This window comes from Notechis scutatus, chromosome 1, assembly GCF_049901735.1.
Source record: "Notechis scutatus isolate UNSWTSFEM ecotype Mainland chromosome 1, rNotScu1.2, whole genome shotgun sequence".
In the NCBI taxonomy this organism is placed as follows: Eukaryota; Metazoa; Chordata; class Lepidosauria; order Squamata; family Elapidae; genus Notechis; species Notechis scutatus.
The window spans coordinates 119,350,292-119,366,153 of record NC_142009.1 but is presented as its reverse complement, the minus strand read 5'-3'; the positions used below and the strand labels follow the sequence as shown (position 1 = coordinate 119,366,153).

Sequence of the window (15,862 nt, the reverse complement as noted above, 5' to 3'; positions counted from 1 at the left end):
AGAATTCCTGCAAAAAGGGGAAAATGGAGTGAGAGTTCAGGCGGCGTCTTAGAAGTCATAAAAGTCTTACAATCACAAGGCTGGAAGGGACCTCCGAGGTCTTCTAGTCCAATCCTCTGCAATACCAGCCCGGGCAAATGAATGTCTAATCTATTCTTGAAAATGAGAATTAAAATCTTTAGGAGCAGGAGGAGGGAGGGACACACACAAGAAAACCTAGAACTATGCCGCCTTCGGTCCGATATAAGTATAGTATATAAAATCATATGTTGCAATGTCCTACCTGTCAATGAATACTTCAGCTTCAGTCATAACAATACAAGAGCACACAATAGATACAAACTCAAGGTTAATCGCACCAAACTTGATTGCAGGAAATACGACTTCTGCATTTTTCTTCTATTTTTCTTCTATGTACCCATTTCATGTACCCATTTCATATATACATAACTATGTATATACTTATACCTATTATCTTGTAAGCGATTGACAAATCAAAATAAATAAAATAAAATAAAATAAAAAATAAATATTGACCTCACCCCTTTCCTAAGAGGTCTGTAAGGGGTGTGTGCATAAGCGCACCAATGTGCCTACCGTCCCTGTCCTATTGTTTATTTTATATATATTTTTATTTTTCTTATATGTATCCATGTATTCATAACTATGTTTTTACTTATACCTATTATCTTGTAAGCAATTGACAACTAAAAATAAAGAAAAATAAAATAAAATAAGTTACCCTTACAAACTCTCACATTTTTCACGTCCTCAGAGCAAGGCCGACGGTAGCCAAGCGACTGCGCATGCTCTGCCCGGCAACCATCCCATGCTTCCCCCCCGCCTTTCTTCCAGCGTTTGCTCTGTCCAGATTTTTTCACTGCGTGCGCATCAGCAGTCCAACCACAGGGTTTAAGAGAGAGAGGGAAAAAAGGGCGGGTGAGGAAGGGGCGCGTGGAGCGTTAAACTTCGCTCCTCTGACTGCGCATGCCCAGCAATCCTCGTTATTTAGTCCTGACCGAGAGTAAAACCAGCCGGCTCTCGCTCGGTGCTTCCCTCTCCCCACCCCCGCTCCCCTCCCTCGCCGTCTTCCGTGAGGTCAGAGGAAACTCCGCCCAATGCAAGCCGGCCTCAGGCTCTGGAGACCGCGAGGGCGGAGTTAAGAGAAAGCTCAGAGCCGCGCAGCGCCGGAGTTGAGGCGGCATCAGCTGAGGACGGAGCGACGGTCGTGGCAGGTAAAACTTTTGGGGTAGCCGGGCGGGAGCACCCCCGCTGTCTCTTTTGCCCCGACCGACCCGCCGGCGCTTCTTGCCTTTCGTTCCCTGTTTTGCATCCCGACTTTTTTTTTTTCCCCACCTCTTTCCCGGGTGACTCGTTTCACCCGGTCTCTTCGCTGCTTTTGGTTCTTCTTCGGACCTTTTCCTGGATGCTTCCCCCTCGGTATTGCCCCGAGGGATTTGGGTTTACTATTCGGACAGGTGGAGGTTGGGGAATTCCTCCCCCCCCCCCCAAAAAAAAAAAGTTTAAGGAGGTCTTCTAAAAATCCTCGAAGAAGTTTATGTTTGGTTTTTAGTCGCGGCGCTTTTCAGGATAAGATGAGACTTTTAAGTTTCTTCTTATCCTGAAGAGATTGGACAACCATTTGTCTGAAATGGTATATAGGGTCTCCTGCTTGGGGGGGGGGGAGGGGGGTTGGGCTAGAAGACCTCCAAGGTCCCTTCCAGCTCTATTCTGATTCGTGATACGAAGGATCCCCTAGAAAGGGGCATTCATCTTCAAAAGCATTTGTAGCCTAGCCAGCGTATTATTATTTTTTTGTATACTCGAAGGTATGGACGAGTGTTATTTGTTGACCCTCGAGGTGTGTCGGTTAAATACTGTAAAATAAATGGCTTTTTATTCTCTGTTTTCAATATTCCCCAACGTGGTGCTCTTTAGATATGTAGAGTATAAGTTCCTCTCTTTATTCAAGGTGTTGGGTGGGAATGATGGAAGTTGCAGTTCAATACATACGGGAAAATAGCAGGTCCAAGAAAGTGACGCACAGAGATATACGAATGTTATATATGATTATAGAAGCCAAGGGTGTTAAGTATTGAAAAATAATGACTCACCTTTATGATTTAAATGGAGTATTTGTTCTGTGTAGGGAAGTGATTGGGCTGGGAGAGGTTGCAAAACTTTTTAAACGCAGAGGAAAAAGTTGAAGTTCTTTCTGTAATTTCCAATTCTTCCCTCCGTTTGCTTCCTTGAAGTAATAAGGTAAGGGAGACATCTAAGATAGGGAAGAATCAATTAATCTTACCAACTAACTAGTATTTGCAATTGAGATGGAGATATTTTTTTTAATGTTTTGTCATGTCGCTGTGTCCAGGATTAGGTGCTCCTTAAGTTTAAACTCTTGCAAAATATTAAAAAGAGTTTCAGCATGAGGAGCCAAACCTATTCAAAGGTTATTTCTTCATAGGGATAGTACCTCACCTGTTTATTCCCTAAACCAACATGCCACTTGAGAACAAATTCAGAATATGCTGATTAGTGTGTAACTTGTGTTGCTGGTGTTAGAAGAAAAATCCTGAGCCTTGACCAAAGGCAGAACACAGAAAAAGAAAGAGGAAATGCTTTGGGATTTATTGCAGTCAGGAAAAAGGTAGGCTTTCTTATCTTTGTGCCAGTAGAGAACAGACTTTCTCAAAATATTTAGAAATAGATGCACAGAACGAATGGTGCTTCCCCCCCCCCCCCTTTGCTCATGCACCTGCTTAATATAGTCTATCTGCTGGAATTAAAAGGCAAAGTACCATGGTCCCTTGAAGAATATGTTCTAAGGTGTGATTGACAGAATAAACTTGACAAGTTTCGGGATGGCATGGCTCCACAGAGAGCAGTTTTCCCTCTTGAGATGGGGAGTTGAAGCTTTCCTGGTGTCTTTTGAACATCAGAAGATAAGATTTTGTCAGCTCTGTCACAGGAAGAAGAGTGGGATTCAAATGTGAATGGAATGGGTATGTTGTTGTTTGGGAAAGATTGTTGTTTATCTGAACACCAGGCTCACTTTGAGCTTATTCATTTCTAACTTTGATCTGTTAAGATGAAAATGTCATATACATACATCTGCATACTTCCTTGTCTCCTCTGTTCTATGTGTAGGAGATAAAATAGTGAGCTTGACCAGATATTTTGATGACCTGAGGAATTTAACTGAAAAACTCCCCATCAAAGGAGTAATTTATAATATATTGAATATCACATCAAGAACTTTCCCCCTTTGAAGGGTCTCATGAATGGAGTGGAGATTTAATGCATGGGAGAATGCTTCAAAACAAAATGAGCAACCCTGACTCCAAGTTGGTGTTGATATATCAAGACATAAGCTTGGCTTTGGCATAGTGTGTGATTCTTTGTGAATCCAGTGAGTTGTGATTTATTGCTGAAGAAGCACTACAATGATTAAAATTTAGTTTCATCTGTTAACCACACCCTGCCTGCATAGGTGTTGATCAATAAGCCAATGTATTTTGAAGGTGCCAATTTGGAAAAGGCTGAAATATGAGGTCTTTACAGAACAATTGCAATTTATTGTATTGCACACAGTTGACAAAATGAGAAACAGCAGGAGAAAATTCTGAAAATGTACATTAAACTGCAAAGATAATTTTGAATTGGATTAAGGAAGAAAAATAACTGATAATTATCTTAAACTTGTAATGTTTATAAAATTAACCATGTAATTATTTTGAGTTGTTGATATTAACAGTTTAGTCCAGTTTATATAATTCTGATTTCCAAAATTGATGGGATTTGTGCGTGTGCAATTTTGATTTACATATAGAAATTGAAGCTTCTTAACATAGCAATAAAGTTCTTGTATTTTCTGTGGCCAAATCACTCTGTTAATGTTGTTGTCTTTAAATTCCCATACCCCTTATACCAAATTATTTAGTTTTCAATTAGGTAATTTTAAAATTATTTATACCGTAAATAAAATGTGAATGTGAAATGTTGTCTTGGAGTTAAAGAAGTAGGAAACCAGTTCTCTATCTCTCAAAGGTAACAGGATTGATTTTTTTTGAACATCTGTTATCCACCTGTTCTCCATATTCCATGTGATATCCTAGGGTAGCTTTCTCCATTGTGATATATTCATACTATCTTGGATGATGATATATTAAATTTATATGTCATCCAACTTTGAATGTGCTATTTGGAAATTTTGGAACCTCCATATATTTTCCTTATCTGGAAGGCATCTGGTTGGGAAAGGCTGCTTTTTATATTTATAGACATTGCATGTAGTCTTCCCTTGCTTTTTTAAGTGTTTAGATACAAGTCTTGTATTCTGAATGTATGCACAGGGATCCCAAAAGGCTCTGAATGCAAGAAGCACACCTGTTGCTGTAAAAAACTTGCATGCAGAGTTCTCCCTAGAGATACAGGTCCCAGCAAGCAGGTCCCAGCGGGAAAATGACTGGGAATTGCTTTTCTCTTTTGGATAGAAGAAAATAAACAACCGCCACCAAAATGTTGCATTCATTGATTTAGAAGATGAAATATTGTTCAGTTTTTAACCACAGCTTCAACATCTGATCTCTAAATTTGCAATTCATACACCAGGAAAGAAAGAGAAAAAAGAAAAGGCCGTTTCTGAAAAGTGAGATAATTTCTCACACAGCTCATGAAATCATTAAGTTGTAAAATGATCCGTGAACCTGATCTGAAATTCAGGAGAGTACAAAGGTTGACATCTGAATGAAGTCTTCTTGTGCTGCAAGTATAACACATTAACAGGCCTTTGAAAAGTGATACTTTGCTGTCCAATCTACTTTATGGAACAAAAGATCTCCCAACTGCAGAACACTGTTATAAATTCTTGATGGCTATTTGAACGTCTGGTGGATCTCTCTCTCTCACACACACACACTTTTATAGAGTTGCACCTTTTTTAATCACAATTCCTAAAATGGATTTTTAAAAAATAGTAGAGGTGTCTGTATTGGGAAGTGAAGCAGTGGAAACAATGGAAGAGATGATAAACTGTTTCAGTTGCTACTTTCTCTCTAGGTTGAGATTAGGGAAAAATATTGTAAACCTTTTTTAAAGAACATATAATTAGTGCTTTAAGACAAAGAGTTGCTGATTTAATATTCTTGATGTATGAGTCCTTTCACAACAGAATCTATGAAGTGGCTTAGTTGTTAGCTTATTTCATTCTGTATTTTAGTTTGTTACATGAAAAACCACAACACTCTCTTGTTGCTGAATATCCAAGAGGCCAAACCAGTAACTGTAAAAGTTCAAAAACAACACAATTGAAAAGCCTTAGTGACCTTTTTCGATTTCCACAGGGAATGAATTATTTTGAAATATGTTTTGCTTAGAACTGAACGGTTAAGTAACTTTCTTATGAAAGTTATTTAAGTTTCTCATTTTGTCTACACCTTGGAGGGAACTTTGTTCCGTACATATTGGCTGTAAAGTTTCACTGAACTTCAGGAAGACAGTAATTTGGATCCATCTTTACTTGTACTTATCATAAAATGCATCCAACCAGAATTTAAAGATTGCTTTTATATGTGCTAAGCTATAATATCATTCAATTCGTTCAGGTTTGTAGGACTGTGTAACCCCAGCCATGGTAGCTTGTTAACAATCTTTTATGACTTAGCATTTCTGATCTTTTTCAAATGTGCCTTATTTAGCAAGTTATGGTTAACTAAACTGACTTAACAGAAATGTTACTATGTAAATTGTGCTTAACACAGAGAGATATGCACTGGAGAGTCTTGCTACTGACTAATAAGGTCGAGAAAAAGCAGCAAAAAACTTAGGAGGTAAGCAGAAACTATCCCAATCTGTAAAAATAGAAGGACATATCTATGTACATTCATAAACCTAATCTGAAGTCTGGGAATCAAGCAGAATCAAAATCACTAATTTGCTTAACACTTTGCTTAACAACCACAATTGGGACCAGCAACTATGTTTCTAAGCAATACGGCTGTTAAATGAGACATCACATGACCACAACTGATTTACAACCCCACTTCCGGCATCATAATTAGGCTTGACACAATGTGATCATGACTTTCTATTTTATTGTCAGCTTCTCCATTGACTCTGCTTGTCAGAAGCTGGTTATGAAGCATGGAAATGGTGATGGTGTGACTGTGGAATGCTGTGATGGTTGTGAAGTGCCCAAATCTTGATCACATGACTATGAGGATATTGCAACAGTCGTGTGAGTTAGTTGTAAGTTGTGAGCTGATTTCATAATTTTGGTCACTAAACAGAGCAGTTGTAGAGTGAGGATTACCTTTCCCTCCCTGAGAATTTGTTTTGGATAACGTGTTAACAGAAAGATGATCAGAGCAAAATCTGATAATCCTTACCAACCCTTATCAAAGTGATGGCACGGAAGTGTCTGCTCTGCTCACTGGATTCTGTGTTGTTATAATGTTGGCTTTTATTTGTGGTGGAGAAGGCTCTTGCGTATTTTTTGGACAGCAAAGGTGACCAGCGTAACACCAGATATGCCACTGGAAGGCAAAAATCACAAAACTGGGTCTCACTTATTTTGGCCATGTCATGCACAGGAATTCACAGGAGAAAGCAGTTATGCTTGGAAGTGTTAGCAGTAAACGGAAACCATGTCACCAAAGAACATGATATGATGGCTGGATACCATTAAAGTTGACATCAACAAAAGCCATAGAAAAACTCAAAGAAGTAGTGCAAGATGGGAAGATGTGGATAGACCTGGTTCATAGACTCTCCAAGAGTCGGACAAGACAGAATGGATAATATCGTCACCATCATAATGTTGACTATAGGTGTTTCCATTCTTCATCAGAGGCTGGCAGGATGGGATCTGCTCGGACTTCTACTGCTCCCTTCTTCCTTTAATTAAACGGTTTCTGCTTAGGCATAAAAGCATCTACTTTGGCTAACAGCCATTGTTGCCATATCATGGCTCAATGTGTAATTCAGGTCAATCTGTATTATTGTTTTTTTCCCCATCTACAGAACTGATTAAAATGGTGAATCTATAGTGGATGATTTAATATCTCCGTGTTGGATCACTGCCATCCACCCCCCCCTTTTTTTCCTGATAGAAGCTATTCTGTTGTATGTATTGTATACTCCTCCCTTTGCTATTGGTAGATGCTGTCCTAATAATGGAAAACTCCGCTTGGATTTCACCCTAGGCATTATTTGAAAACTGGGATTTAAAGAACAGCTTCTTTAGAAAGGGAAATAGTTTAATTAAGAGCCACGCTCTCTTGCCTCAACCTTTTATCTTTCTTTCCCATTTTTTTTTAAAAGATAGGACGTATTTGGCAGACAAGGTCATGTGGCTATCAAGGGTATCTTTGCAAGCCGGAAATAAAGTTATGGGCACAGGGACAGTGATAAGTTTTGTTTCTATTGAATGAAAGGACTGATAAAAATGTGCTGATGTATGTATAAGAAGGAGGCAACTCTGTTGCAACTCCAAGCCTCTTGGAATGCTTAGCCTTTTAAGTCAGGCAAACTTGTATTTTAATCTCTTGAACAAAATAGCTTCTAAATAGCTTGTAGATGACCCAAAGGTATGCCAAGCTTAACATATTTTAAGACTTTGCTCACTTTTTGTACGTGAAGAATACAGAGCTCATTTTAAAAATTGTTATGTTTTCATTCAGCTCTTTTTTGTTCCAGGTTTGCCTGCATAGAAACTAACTAACCTGGGTTGCTTAGAGGTAATGAAAAAGAATGCCCTTTGCTGCACAATGATCTGCAATTTTGTGCTTGTTTCATTATTAAACACTCTGAAAAATTCATTGGGTTAGATGTTATAGTAAAAAAACAATCATATAAAAAAGGAAAGGTTGAAGAAAATAGAATATAATGTAGCTTCAAATTGGGATTGTACTGGAAAAAAAGATGAAGAGGACTCAGTATTAAGTTTTCAAATAATAATGTGTTTATATGTTAAAACAGTAGACAGATAATTTGTTCTGCTGGTGGTGGAAATCCTCATTCTGATGTAGTTCTTGTAGTTCTTGGCCAGGATCTCTTGGTCTTAAAATAAGTCCAAATTCTACAAGAGATGCCAGATGTTGTCTGCAGTTTATATAATTTCTCCCATGAGCTGTTCAGAGCATCCAGAAGTGGGAGGTGCTTCAGTCTCTTCTGGAAAGGCTGGACTTAAAACGATCTTACTTTGCATGACTTATTTTAAGTTTCTTACACATGGGAGAAAAGGATAACAAAATAGAGTTTATATTGAAATTTTAAACTTTTAACATTTAATAAATGATTGTAAGAGTTGTAAGAATATATTTTTTAGAAGAAATTTGAATGTTATGAGCAGGATCATATTCTGTAGGAATACACAAAGACATTGTAGAGGCGGAAATGGTTTTGGAAAGATATTGTCAATCTTAACCACTTTATTTTCTTCTTTAGAAAAAGATGATTCAGATTTGTGGTCCACTTCAAAAACCAGGGACAAGTGAAACACAAATATGGAGGGAGGAAGGGGGAGGAGAGAAAGAGAGAGAGAGGGAAGAGAGAAAGAGAATTGCTATCAAATATTTCAAAGAATGAATCCTAAAGCATTTCTTTATTCAGATATTCATATATTTAGATATTTGAAATTTTTCTAGGATGATTTTAAGTCAAATTTCCCAAGGGGGGTGGGGGAGGAGGAAAGTTTTGTTTAAAAAAAAAACTTGACTTGCCTCATTTAAGAAGGGTTTACATAATTCTCTTTTTAAGAGCTTACAGTTGACAAAAACTTTATTGAAACAGCACAGCTGCAGACTATTCACCCCTTTGAGCAGCTTGGAAGCATATTGTTTATTTAGGTGCTTTGCATGAACATCATAACCTGGGATTTGATCACTGTTTTTGTGCACTGTCTGCAACAAACTTCCTGTTTGGTGTAAGTGGAAAGGAGTTAATAGTAAATGTGCATCTGGTTGTTAAGTGATATCAACACCAATCTATGGGGATTCACAGTCATCCAGGTCATGATTGTCCCAAAGGTGCTTTATTTCATGAAGCAACTGGACATTCTGGTTTTTCTTTTAAGATGTTTTGCTTCCCATCCAAGAAGCTTTTTCAGCTCTGACTGGATGGTCCTTCCATTCCCCGCCATCCAGTCAGAGCTGAAGAAGCTTTTTGGATGAGAAGCAAAACGTTTTCAAAGAAACACCAGAACGTCCAGTTGCTTCATTAAAAAAAGCACCTTTGGAATCAACGTCAATCACAGTTCTCATTTCTTAAAATTCTTTATTTTTTATTTATTTATTTAATTATTTGATTTGCCAATTGTTTACAAGATAATAAGTATAAGTGTATACATAGTTGTGAATACATGAAATGGGTACATATAAGAAAAATAAAAGAATAAGAGAAACAATAGGACAGGGACGGTAGGCACGTTGGTGCGCTTATGCACGCCCCCTACAGACGTCTTAGGAAAGGGGTGAGGTCAATAGTAGACAGTCTAAGGTTAAAGTTTTTGGGGTTTGGGAAAGAGACTACAGAGTCGGGTAGAGTATTCCAGACATTGACCACTCTATTGCTGAAGTCGTATTTCCTGCAATCAAGTTTGGTGCGGTTTACTTTGAGTTTGTATCTATTGTGTGCTCTTGTGTTGTTATGGTTGAAGCTGAAGTATTCATTGACAGGTAGGACATTGCAATGTATGATTTTATATACCATGCTTAAGTCAGACCGAAGACGGCGTAATTCAAGGTTTTCTAGTTCTAGAATTTCAAGTCTGGTGGCATAAGGTATTCTACAACGAGTAGAAGAGTGGAGAACTCTTCTTGTGAAATATTTCTGGACTTTCTCAATTGTGCTAATATCAGATACATAATGAGGGTTTCAGACTGATGAACTGTATTCAGTATTGGTCTAGCAAATGTTTTGTATGCTCTGGTTAGTAGTGTGATATTACCAGAGAAAAAGCTACGTAGGATTAGGTTAACAACTCTTAATGCCTTTTTGGCTATGTAGTTGCAGTGGGCTCTAGCACTTAGATCATTAGAGGTGAGTATTCCAAGGTCCTTTACAGAGCTTGGGTCATCAACAAGATCTTGACTATTCAGCTTGTATTTTATTTTCTGATTTTTTTGCCAATATGTAAGACAGAGCATTTATTTGTTGAGATTTGAAGTTGCCATTTGTTTGACCATTCAGATACATAGTCAAGATCTTTTTGTAGGGTAGCAGTATTGTCTGTGGTATTGAACAGCTTTACATCATCAGCGAAGAGAACGCAATTGCTCTTAATATGATCACAGAGGTCATTTATGTAGAGTATGAAGAGAGTTGGTCCTAGAACACTGCCTTGGGGGACACCACTATTGACAGGTACTGGATTTGATAGGACGCTCCCGATTTTGACCATTTGTTGTCTGTTTGACAGGAATGCTTCTATCCAGTTATTCAGTTGTCCAGAGATACCATAGGATTTTATTTTTAGGAGTAGTTTGTCGTGTACCACTGAATCAAAGGCTTTACAGAAGTCTATGTAGATTGCGTCTATTGCTTTGCCCTGGTCGAGTTGTGTCGTCCATATGTTTTTGCAGTGTAAAAGTTGCAGATTACAGGATAGTTTTTTTCTGAAACCAAATTGTTTATTGGAGAGTAGGTTGTTTGTCTCTAAGTGGAGGATAATGGATTGGTTAATAATTGATTCCATGACTTTACAGGTGACGCAGCATAAGGAGATTGGCCTGTAATTTTCAGCTAGGCTTGGGTCTCCCTTTTGAAGATGGGGATGACTGTGGCTTGTGACCATAGGTTAGGCAAGGAGCTGGTCCTGAAAGATAGATAAAACTTTAGCCTGTTTTATAGTACATCGGAATTTTTCACATTTCAGAGTTAGGGCAGTGAAACTGAAAGTGATGTGTGATGAAGTTCATGCATTGTAACATTCATTCATTTGCTGTGCTGTAATAAGGTTTGTTTAATTCTGACAGTTACATGTCTTGAACTTGATTTGTAATCATTGTGGTGGCTTTGGTGTGCTTTGCAAATTGAGGCTCTAGCAGTCTTCGATGGTGTGTTGGTTTCTCCAGTAGCCAATCTCAATTTACTGTATTATTTCCAAGCTTTTAATAAGAATTCATTCTAGAACTATGAATAAGGAGATTTAAAATGGGCAAATCTGCATTTGATTTTAATCTGAGTATTTGAAAGTTGGCCTTGCTTGTACTTTTCCCTTGAAACAGTAGTAGGTAAAACAACAATACTGTTTTGGCCTCCCCCTTAGTGCAGTTGGGTTGATCTATGCCATGGCCTTATTTTGGTGTAAAGTTTCATATTCAGTACACAAGGATCTGTTGAAGATGTTCAGTAACAAATTTAGGCCAGGGGTCAAAAACAATTTCCCCCCACTAATTTCTTCATAGCAAAACAGTGTGACTTTTGAATGTAAAGCAAGCTTTTCCTACCTAGTGACTACTATAGGGCCAGGTTGACTGAGAATTCTGGAAACTGTAATTCCCAATGCATCTGGAAAAAAATGTTTTGAAAACATTTTATATGGAGGGTGGCCCTGTAAATGTGCTGCATTTGACAACATTTTTGTTTGTTATACGTGTGACATTGCACTTCAATCTTATTTGCTGATTTAGCAAATCAGTCTGCCAAGCGTATTCTTTTTTTCTTCCATTCAGTAGTGTCTGATTCTTGGAAAGTCCCTGGAAAAGTCCCTGCAGTTTTTTCTTGGGAAGGTTTTTCTTTTTCAGAAGTAGTTTGCCCTTGCCTACTTTCTAGAGCTGAGAAAAAGTGACTGGCCCAAAATCATCCAGTTTGGCTTTGTGCCTAAGGTGGGAGTACCTTGTGATCTCCCTGTCTTTAGCCTGATGTCTTAACCACTAGCCCAAACTGGCTCTCCAAGGGTAATAAAGTTACGTTATATGGCTCTGTTAATAGATATCCGATAGTGGTCATGGTACAAAGCTCATGCCAATTGTTTCAGCAGTTGACAGTCTGCTGCTGCCCCATTCTTTGAATGTTTGTGATGCATGATAATTTCCCACCTTTATTTGTTGCTAGATTTGTATTTTGTGCTTTTCTTTAGGAGCTTGATACAGAATGGTTTATCCACACACACACACACACCCCGGTAAGGTAGAGTGGGCTGACAGACAATGACTGTCAGAAAGGCACCCGGGTAATGTCTCCCAGTCCTAGTCCAGCTCTTTAACTTCAACCTCCATCATAGCACATGCTAGCCCAGGTTCCTTCTTTGGGGCCTCAAAGATAGAAAAGTGATACTTTGGCCTGGTAAATTTTTAATGAAAGCTGACTAATAGGAGCGGAGAGGAAACTAATGGAGTAATAAAAACGATAAACTTTTAGTTCTCCTGGTGTGTTGAATTTGACATGGATTTTTTTTATTGCATTTTGAACATGAAATGCCACTAGGAATTGCACGTAAGAGAGTTTTTACTAGAGCAAAATTTCAGCAATAACGTTGAGCCAAAATAACTCTTTTTTTACATTTTATTTATGAGAGGTAATGGATTATGAGGAAAAATAGGTACACTGAAACTGCCCTGCTTCTACTGGGTGGAATTACTGAGTAATATTCAGTAATCTTTTTGTGAATTCTTTTGTACACATGTGCTTTAATGCAGAGACGGAGTCTAAAAATAACATGAATGCATTTTCAAGGCGCTAAGGAGGTGAGCTTCATATGGTCCCTTTGCCCACTCCTGAATGCAGCTCCCTCATAATTTGTACCATGTTTGTCCTTAAAGACCTGCTTGCATCCCAGGGTTACTCTGTGGCCGGTTAAGCCCAAGAACAACCTTTTGCTGTTCTGCCCTGGAAGGGTTTTTTTCTCCCTTAGCAACCTAAAACTAGGGAGGCACTTCCTAACAGTGAGAAGAATTAACCAGTGGAGGCCTTTAAGAACAGACTGCACAGCCACTTGTCTGAAATGGTGCTATAGGATCTCCTGTTTGAGCAGGGTTTTGGACTAAAAGATCTCCAAGGTTCCTTCCAACTTTGTTGTTCTGTTCTGTTCTGTTCCTTATGCCAGGTCATGAGATGTCAGGAGAGTAACCCAGTGCAAATCAATGTGCATGGAGGTGAGGCGTGGCCTCAGTTGTTGCAACTTCCCAGTGATGCTCCTATTGATTCATGCATTGTTCTCTCCTTCCCCACTCTGTCCTCCCTGCCCACTCTAACCACTGTTTATTTCTTCTTCTGGCAGAAGCCAACCAACTGGTCTGGAATGGCTTTTTGAAGTGACTTCTACATTGGGGAGTGACTGTTTCCACAGTTGCTCCAACACAGCTATTTCAGGTCTCTAATAACATCTTAATCCTTTGTTTTTGTTTCAGCCACATTCTGACTTTCAAAATTTTGATTCCTTTCTATCAGCCAGGCACCTGAGTGGTAAATATACATTGTGGGGTAAGTTTCTATGGGAATGAGCAATAATAAAAAGACAAAAAGGAAACCATGCTTTTCTTGAAATAATTAGTACTCCTAATGTCAACACTGATGATTCATTCTCAGACATCCTTACTCATGCAATTTTGTACAGTCAAATGGTTAATAATTTGGTGACTTTGGATAAATCATTAGTTATTGCAAGAAGATGGACAGAGGATTCAAGGCCATAATTAGTTAAATTCTGCTTTAAAACTTTATTTAGCCAGCATGGCTCTTGCCAAGGTGGCTAAGGATGATAGGAGCTGAAATCTAATATATTTACGGTATGGTAGATCAGCAATAGTTAATATAATTCATATCCCAAAAGATTTATTGCAGTGCATTGGATTGGATAAAAGTAATGCCTCAGTCTTTCTATAGGAGACTGTCCTAGGAAGATGAAGCTGGAGGATCCATACATTTTGTGTTATAGAGATGATAAATAAAATACTATTCTGCTCTGCACCTCTCAAACATCTATGCGTCATGTTGTAGAACTTAATTTCTTTTCATTTCTTCTTTGTCCCTTTCCACGAGATTCTTCAGAATTCTTTTATAAATTCAGTATATGAAAATTATCCAAGTATTTCTTTTGATTTATTCATTGCATATCCCTTTTAATTATTAAGACATCAGCAGGTTTCTTTTGTATCTTCAGTATAACATCTTTTTAACACCATGTCATTTTTTTTCTTTTCTTCTATAACACTGTTTAGACTCAGTCTATCTATAGAGGCAGACGTTTCTATTGACATTATTAAAATTAATTTCTGACTCCATTGTTGAAAAATATCCATCAATATGTCCAGTGTGTTTCCTTTCTGTATGTGAAATACAGTATATAGGTTGTTAAAAGAAGTTTTGAAGTTTAATTTTACTTATTGGGTTTACCTGTTAACTATGTTTCCATATAGTAAATAGATGTCAGACTAACTGGGTTGGGTAAATAATGTTTTAGAAATTTATAAGTCACGTGCCTGCTTCATAAGGAGGAAGGAATCATTACTTTTGAAGTATATTTATCAGTATTCAACTGGGGGGGGGGAGAATTTATGTATACATCTGTTTTGTTTATTTTATGCACTTTTTATTTTTTGTGTAGTCTTGTTTAGTTGTGGTTTGTTTTGTATAATTTTTTGGAGTTTGTATTTAAATGTTTTGAATTAAAAAAAATGTGAAAAAATATACCCAGTGTCTATCTAAAAATATATCCAATTCATCCTGCAATTTTAAGGCAGGATACTGCTCTAATTGCAATCTTTAGTTTCCTCTAGTTCCCCCTAGTGTCCAATCTTTTAAAATCTTATTGTTGTATATTTTTTTATAAAAATGAAAACAAAAGCAGAGGGCAGTGGGTTTTGTTTTTCTTACAGGTTTTGCATATCCCCAGCCAAACTCCTTTTAAAATTCAGGAAGTTTTCAAAGAGGGTTTCTAATACAGCAGCAGTAGGCTAACCAGTAAAAGAAAAGGAGTCTTGTATATATCTTTTATAAATACCAACACAGAAAAGAAACTGGTATATTTTTTTAAAGTGGGCTTTTTAATGGCCAACTTAATTTAGTTTCATTTGGAAGCAGATATATGGTACTTTGGCCTCTGGATTTTTGAATAAGGATATTATAAGACCTCTGTGCAAACTAATTCTGGAAATGTACATATAAAAGTAATTTCTATGCAAAATAGCCACATATTAACCTCAGTTCTTTTTATTTATATTGAATATACAATTCCCTCACTATCTAGTTATGGTTGGTGCTGAATGTACTTAGTTTTTCAGATGAATTAACATCCTGCCACATAGCTAAGGCTTTTGATTGAACTTTTCCTGTTATATTGTATATTGGGGTGGTCCTATTTGAGGATGGTGCCTTTAAGGGTTTTGTTAGTTTGTTTTATCGTGTCCCACTTTGGCACTTCTTGTGAAAGCCATTTTAAGCATAAAAATCAATAAGCGTTTGTGATAGTAGTATTCATACTATGGTTATACTAATCCAACACATATGGGAAGCAAATGTGATTTCAGAATGCTCGCTTTTTAGTTTATGGTGATCTGTTAGCATGCCAATTTAGATTCTTCATTGTCAGGCTGGGAGTGAGACTTGGCCACGAATAATACAAATAATCTGGTGGAACTTTTCTGTTATTGTCCTGACTTTTCCCCTAAATACTAGCAGAAAGTAACTTTTCAAGCAGAAATTAATAGTAAAATAATTCTGGGTTCCTTCTGAATCTTAATCAGTGTAATTTATTTTATTTACACTTTATACTTTATTGATATTTACACTCATATTTGTGCCCCAAATAGGTGGATTTAGGTAAATCATAAAGACAAAAGTCCATTTCTGAGTAAGTATAATTTAAAAGCCTCTTTCTTATACTTCCTGTATCTCATAAAGAAAAACACAGTTCCTATAA

General features: G+C 37.5%; 1 protein-coding gene across 4 annotated transcripts in view; it reads left to right on the top strand.

Annotated features, from left to right (window-relative positions):
* The first annotated feature begins 1,116 nt into the window (after nucleotides 1-1,116).
* The window catches only part of MYO6 (myosin VI), a 120,683-nt gene continuing 105,937 nt past the window's right edge, over nucleotides 1,117-15,862 (top strand). For all 4 annotated transcript variants that reach the window (XM_026665191.2, XM_026665190.2, XM_026665189.2 and 1 more), the window contains exon 1: nucleotides 1,117-1,235. The gene's annotated coding sequence lies outside the window, so the exon portion shown is untranslated. The remainder of the gene's footprint in view (nucleotides 1,236-15,862) is intronic.